Source organism: Oncorhynchus nerka, unplaced genomic scaffold, assembly GCF_034236695.1.
Source record: "Oncorhynchus nerka isolate Pitt River unplaced genomic scaffold, Oner_Uvic_2.0 unplaced_scaffold_1172, whole genome shotgun sequence".
Taxonomy (NCBI): domain Eukaryota; kingdom Metazoa; phylum Chordata; class Actinopteri; order Salmoniformes; family Salmonidae; genus Oncorhynchus; species Oncorhynchus nerka.
This window is the reverse complement of record NW_027040160.1, coordinates 111071-117070: the sequence shown is the minus strand read 5'-3', so window position 1 is coordinate 117070 and position 6000 is coordinate 111071. Positions and strand designations below refer to the sequence as shown.

The following is a 6000-nucleotide window of genomic DNA, read 5'->3' as shown; positions in this document are numbered from 1 at the left end:
GGGGGAGAGGGAGAGGGGGGTGGAGAAAGGGAGAGGGAGAGGGATGGAGAGGGAGAGGAAGAGGGAGAGGGAGAGGGAGAGAGGGGGTGAGAAAGGGAGAGGAGGGGAGAGAAGAGGGAGAGGGGGTGGGAAAGGAGAGGGAGGGAGAGGGAGAGGGAGTGGAGAAAGGGAGAGGGGAGGGGATGGAGAAAGGGAGAGGGAGAGGGGGAGAGGGAGGATGGGAGAGAGGGGATGGAGGGAGAGGGAGAGGGAGAGGGAGAGGGAGAGAGGGGTGGAGAGGGAGGGAGAGGGGTGGAGAAAAGAGGGAGTGGAGAAGAGGAGAAAGGGAGAGGGGAGAGGGAAAGGGGGATGGAGAAAGGGAGAGGGGGAGGGAGAAGAGGGAGAGGGGAGAGAGGGGGTGAGAAGGGGAGAGGGAGAGGGAAAGGGAGAGGGAGAGGGGGATGGAGATAGGGAGAGAAAGAGGGGAGGGAAAGAGGGAGAGGGAGAGAGGGAGAGGGGTGGAGAAAGGGAGAGGGAGAGGGGATGGAGATAGGGAGAGGGTGAGGGAAAAGGAGAGAGGGAGAGAGGGGGTGGAGAAAGGGGAGAGGGAGAGGGGTGGAGAAAGGGAAAGGGAGATGGAAAGAGGGTAGGAGAGAAAGGGAGAGGGAGAGGGGGGATGGAGAAAGGGAGAGGGAGAGGGAGAGGAGAAAGGGAGAGGGAGAGGGAGAGGAGAAAGGGAGAGGGAGATGGAAAGAGGGTAGTAGAGAAAGAGGGAGAGGAGAGGGGATGGAGAAAAGGAGAGGGAGAGGGAGAGGAGAAAGGGAGAGGGAGAGAGGGGCACGGGACGGGGAGGCCCTCTCTCTCTTTCCTTCCCCTGCTCCACTCTCCCTTCCTCCTCTCCAACAATTCCCCATTCAGCTCCCACGTGCCCCTGCCCCCCCCCTCCAGCGACCAAGGTGCTATTGTCTCGTTTCCTCTGGCCATGCAAGTCGACCTCCAGCCCACCGACCGCGCACGCGCACGCGAACACACAAACAGATCCTCTGTTGAAATTCACATTCAACTAGGCACAGGACGGTGAACAGCGCGGTGAATTGGATCCCTTACTGCTTTTTCCATCAAATGGAAATAAACAACACGCTCTTCTAGATACGAAATGACAGAACCTGGGAAACTTTTAAATACTGTCTGAAGGGAAGTTACTGCAAAGAGAAGAAAAAGAAAACACTTGTTGGTGAACCAGTCTGATGTTTCCCGGGACAGTAGCAGTGTTGCACGTGTTGCCTTGACAACCAGAGGTGACAACCAGGTGAGCTGTCATCATTATCATCATCCTCACTAACTCAGATAACAGCTTTCCACTAGTTATCACAGCCACAAAGTTAAATATATATATATATATATATATATATATACACTGAGTGTACAAAACATTAGGAACACCAACCTAATATTGAGTCGCACCCCCCTTTGCCCTCTGAACAGCCTCAATTTGTTGGAGCATGGACTCTACAAGGTGTTGAAAGCGTTCCACAGGGATGCTGGCCCATTTTTAAAAATGTGTTTTTACCTTTATTTAACTAGGCAAGTCAGTTAAAAACAAATTCTTATTTTCAATGACGGCCTAGGAACAGTAGGTTAACTGCCTGTTCAGGGGCAGAACGACAGATTTGTACCTAGTCAGCTCGGGGATTTGAACTTGCAACCTTCCGGTTACGAGTCCAACACTCTAACCACTAGGCTACCCTGCTTCCCACAGTTGTGTCAAGTTGGCTGGATGTCCTTTGGGTGGTGGACCATTCTTGATACACACAGCAAACTGTTGAGTGTGAAAAACCCAGCAGTGTTGCAGTTCTTGACACAAACCGCCGGGCACATACCACCATACCCTGTTGAAAGGCACGTAAATCTTTTGTCTTGCCCATTCACCCTCCGAATGGCACACAATCCGTCTCAAATGTCTCAAGGTTTAAACATAATTTTTAACCTGTCTCCTCCCCTTCATCTACACGGATTGACGTGGACTTAACAGGTGACATTAAGGTTAGGTTCAAAATAAGATTTTAAAAAAGAGAAATAGTAGAAATCGGCAGAGTTAATATTTTGTGGCTGTGGTAACTAGTGTCAATCAAGATAATCGGTCACTGAACCAAAAGTTCTCTTGTTCTTTACAGGTTCAACTGTTAGCCTTTAACAACTTGTTTGGGTCTTAAAAGTTATATCATCAGCGGCTCTCTCTTTCCCTGTCAGATAGGACTAGGACATCTCTCTCTTTCTCTGTCAGATAGGACATCTCTCTCTTTCCCTGTCAGATAGGACATCTCTCTCTTTCCCTGTCAGATAGGACATCTCTCTCTTTCCCTGTCAGATAGGACTAGGACATCTCTCTCTTTCCCTGTCAGATAGGACTAGGACATTTCTCTCTTTCCCTGTCAGATAGGACATCTCTCTCTTTCCCTGTCAGATAGGACTAGGACATCTCTCTCTTTCCCTGTCAGATAGGACTAGGACATTTCTCTCTTTCCCTGTCAGATAGGACTAGGACATTTCTCTCTTTCCCTGTCAGATAGGACTAGGACATCTCTCTTTCCTGTTTAGGACATTTCTCTCTTTCCCTGTCAGATAGGACTAGGACATCTCTCTCTTTCCCTGTCAGATAGGACTAGGACATCTCTCTCTTTCCCTGTCAGATAGGACTAGGACATCTCTCTCTTTCCCTGTCAGATAGGACTAGGACATCTCTCTCTTTCCCTGTCAGATAGGACATCTCTCTCTTTCCCTGTCAGATAGGACTAGGACATCTCTCTCTTTCCCTGTCAGATAGGACTAGGACATTTCTCTCTTTCCCTGTCAGATAGACATCTCTCTCTTTCCCTGTCAGATAGGACTAGGACATTCTCTCTTTCCTGTCAGATAGGACTAGGACATTTCTCTCTTTCCTGTCAGATAGGACTAGGACATCTCTCTTTCCCTGTCAGATAGGACTAGGACATCTCTCTTTCCCTGTCAGATAGGACTAGGACATCTCTCTCTTTCTCTGTCAGATAGGACTAGGACATCTCTCTCTTTCCCTGTCAGATAGGACATCTCTCTCTTTCCCTGTCAGATAGGACATCTCTCGCTTTACCTGTCAGATAGAACTAGGACATCTCTCTCTTTCCCTGTCAGATAGAACCAGGACATCTCTCTCTCTTTCCCTGTCAAATAGAACCAGGACATCTCTCTCTCTTTCTCTGTCAGATAGGACTAGGACATCTCTCTCTTTCTCTGTCAAATAGGACCAGGACATCTCTCTCTCTTTCCCTGTCAGATAGACTAGGACATTTCTCTCTTTCCCTGTCAGATAGACTAGGACATCTCTCTCTTTCCCTGTCAGATAGACTAGGACATTTCTCTCTTTACCTGTCAGACTAGGACATCTCTCTCTTTCTCTGTCAGATAGGACCAGGACATCTCTCTTTCTCTGTCAGATAGGACTAGGACATCTCTCTCTTTCCCTGTCAGATAGAACCAGGACTCAGATAGACTAGCATGCTTTGAAATCAATGCCAGCTGATTCTCTGACCTGTCAGAACTCCTTACAGTATTATTTTTATAGACATCTTTTTCCCCCATAATAACACTGGGATAATGGGAAATAGAACTAGGCATAACACTGGGATAATGGTCAGAAGAACCAGGACATCTCTCTCTTAACACTGGGATAATAGAACCAGGACATAATAACACTGGGATAATGGGGAATAGGACTAGGACATAATAACACTGGGATTCTCTGTCAAATAGGACCAGGACATCTCTCTCTTTCCCTGTCAGATAACTAGGGTCAAATAGACTAGGACATCTCTCTCTTTCCCTGTCAGATAGGACACTTTGGAATCAGATGGACCAGGACATCTCTCTCTTTCTCTGTCAGATAGGACTAGGACATCTCTCTCTTTCCCTGTCAGATAGGACCAGGACTAAGAGCATGCTTTGAAATCAATGCCAGCTGATTCCTGACATGGAACTCCTTACAGTATTATGTTTATACCTTTTTAACTGGGATAATGGGGGAAAAGAGACAGGCATAATAACACTGGGATAATGGGGAAAAGAGACAGGCATAATAACACTGGGATAATGGGGAAAAGAGACAGGCATAATAACACTGGGATAATGGGGAAAAGAGACAGGCATAATAACACTGGGATAATGGGGAAAAGAGACAGGCATAATAACACTGGAATAATGGGGAAAAGAGACAGGCATAATAACACTGGAATAATGGGGAAAAGAGACAGGCATAATAACACTGGAATAATGGGGAAAAGAGACAGGCATGGGGGAAGATTATCTGATTATCAGTTTTGCATTTGGATTTGATACATTCAACATGCCTGTCTACCTGTTTCTCTGCCTTTCTGTCTACCTGTTTCTCTGCCTTTCTGTCTACCTGTTTCTCTGCCTTTCTGTCTGCCTGTTTCTCTGCCTGTCTGTCTACCTGTTTCTCTGCCTTTCTGTCTGCCTGTTTCTCTGCCTTTCTGTCTGCCTGTTTCTCTGCCTTTCTGTCTGCCTGTTTCTCTGCCTGTCTGTCTGCCTGTTTCTCTGCCTGTCTGTCTACCTGTTTCTCTGCCTTTCTGTCTGCCTGTTTCTCTGCCTTTCTGTCTGCCTGTTTCTCTGCCTTTCTGTCTGCCTGTTTCTCTGTCTTCCTGTCTGCCTGTTTCTCTGCCTTTCTGTCTGCCTGTTTCTCTGCCTGTCTGTCTGCCTGTTTCTCTGCCTTTCTGTCTGCCTGTTTCTCTGCCTTTCTGTCTGCCTGTTTCTCTGCCTGTCTGCCTGCCTGTCTACCTGTTTCTCTGCCTTCCTGTCTGCCTGCTTCTCTGCCTTTCTGTCTGCCTGTTTCTCTGTCTGCCTGTTTCTCTGCCTTTCTGTCTGCCGGTTTCTCTGCCTGTCTGCCTGCCTGTCTACCTGTTTCTATGCCTTTCTGTCTGCCTGTTTCTCTGCCTTTCTGTCTGCCTGTTTCTCTGCCTGGCTGTCTGCCTGTTTCTCTGCCTTTCTGTCTGCCTGTTTCTCTGCCATTCTGTCTGCCTGTTTCTCTGCCTTTCTGTCTGCCTGTTTCTCTGTCTGCCTGTTTCTCTGCCTTTCTGTCTGCCTGTTTCTCTGCCTTTCTGTCTGCCTGTTTCTCTGCCTTTCTGTCTGCCTGTTTCTCTACCTTTCTGTCTGCCTGTTTCTCTACCTTTCTGTCTGCCTGTTTCTCTGCCTTTCTGTCTGCCTGTTTATCTGCCTTTCTGTCTCCCTGTTTATCTGCCTTTCTGTCTGCCTGTTTATCTGCCTTTCTGTCTGCCTGTTTATCTGCCTTTCTGTCTGCCTGTTTCTCTGCCTTTCTGTCTGCCTGTTTCTCTGCCTTTCTGTCTGCCTGTTTCTCTGCCTTCCTGTCTGCCTGTTTCTCTGCCTGTCTGCCTGCCTGTCTACCTGTTTCTCTGCCTTTCTCTCTACCTGTTTCTCTGCCTGTCTGCCTGCCTGTCTACCTGTTTCTCTGCCTTTCTCTCTACCTGTTTCTCTGCCTGTCTGTCTGAGTTGTACTATCTGTACTAGGACTGATATAAAGAAACAGCTGTATTGGTCTAGTATCTATAGTGGGACTGACAGAAAGAAACAGCTGCATTGTGTGTGTAGCTCATGTATGCAGCACGTCAGGTCATTGACCTTGAAAAGACAGCTGCATACACACAGAGTTCACTCACGGTGACACACACGTTGGCCCAGTCCCTGACACTGCTACCTCAGCTGTAGTATATTCATAACAGATCAGCATGAAGCAACATTATATAGCTAAATGTTAGGAAGGCTATATAGTCTAGCCAAGTCACTGTGTTACTGTGTTAAGTCACTGTGTTACTGTGTTAAGTCACTGTGTTAAGTCACTGTGTTACTGTGTTAAGTCACTGTGTTAAGTCACTGTGTTAAGTCACTGTGTTAAGTCACTGTGTTACTGTGTTAAGTCACTGTGTTACTGTGTTTAGTCACTGTGTGTTACTGTGT

General features: G+C 47.4%; 1 protein-coding gene across 1 annotated transcript in view; it reads left to right on the top strand.

Annotated features, from left to right (window-relative positions):
* The first annotated feature begins 1006 nt into the window (after positions 1 to 1006).
* Positions 1007 to 6000, top strand: part of lpar4 (lysophosphatidic acid receptor 4) — a 59209-nt gene continuing 54215 nt past the window's right edge. The window contains exon 1 of the mRNA XM_065016037.1: positions 1007 to 1288. The gene's annotated coding sequence lies outside the window, so the exon portion shown is untranslated. The remainder of the gene's footprint in view (positions 1289 to 6000) is intronic.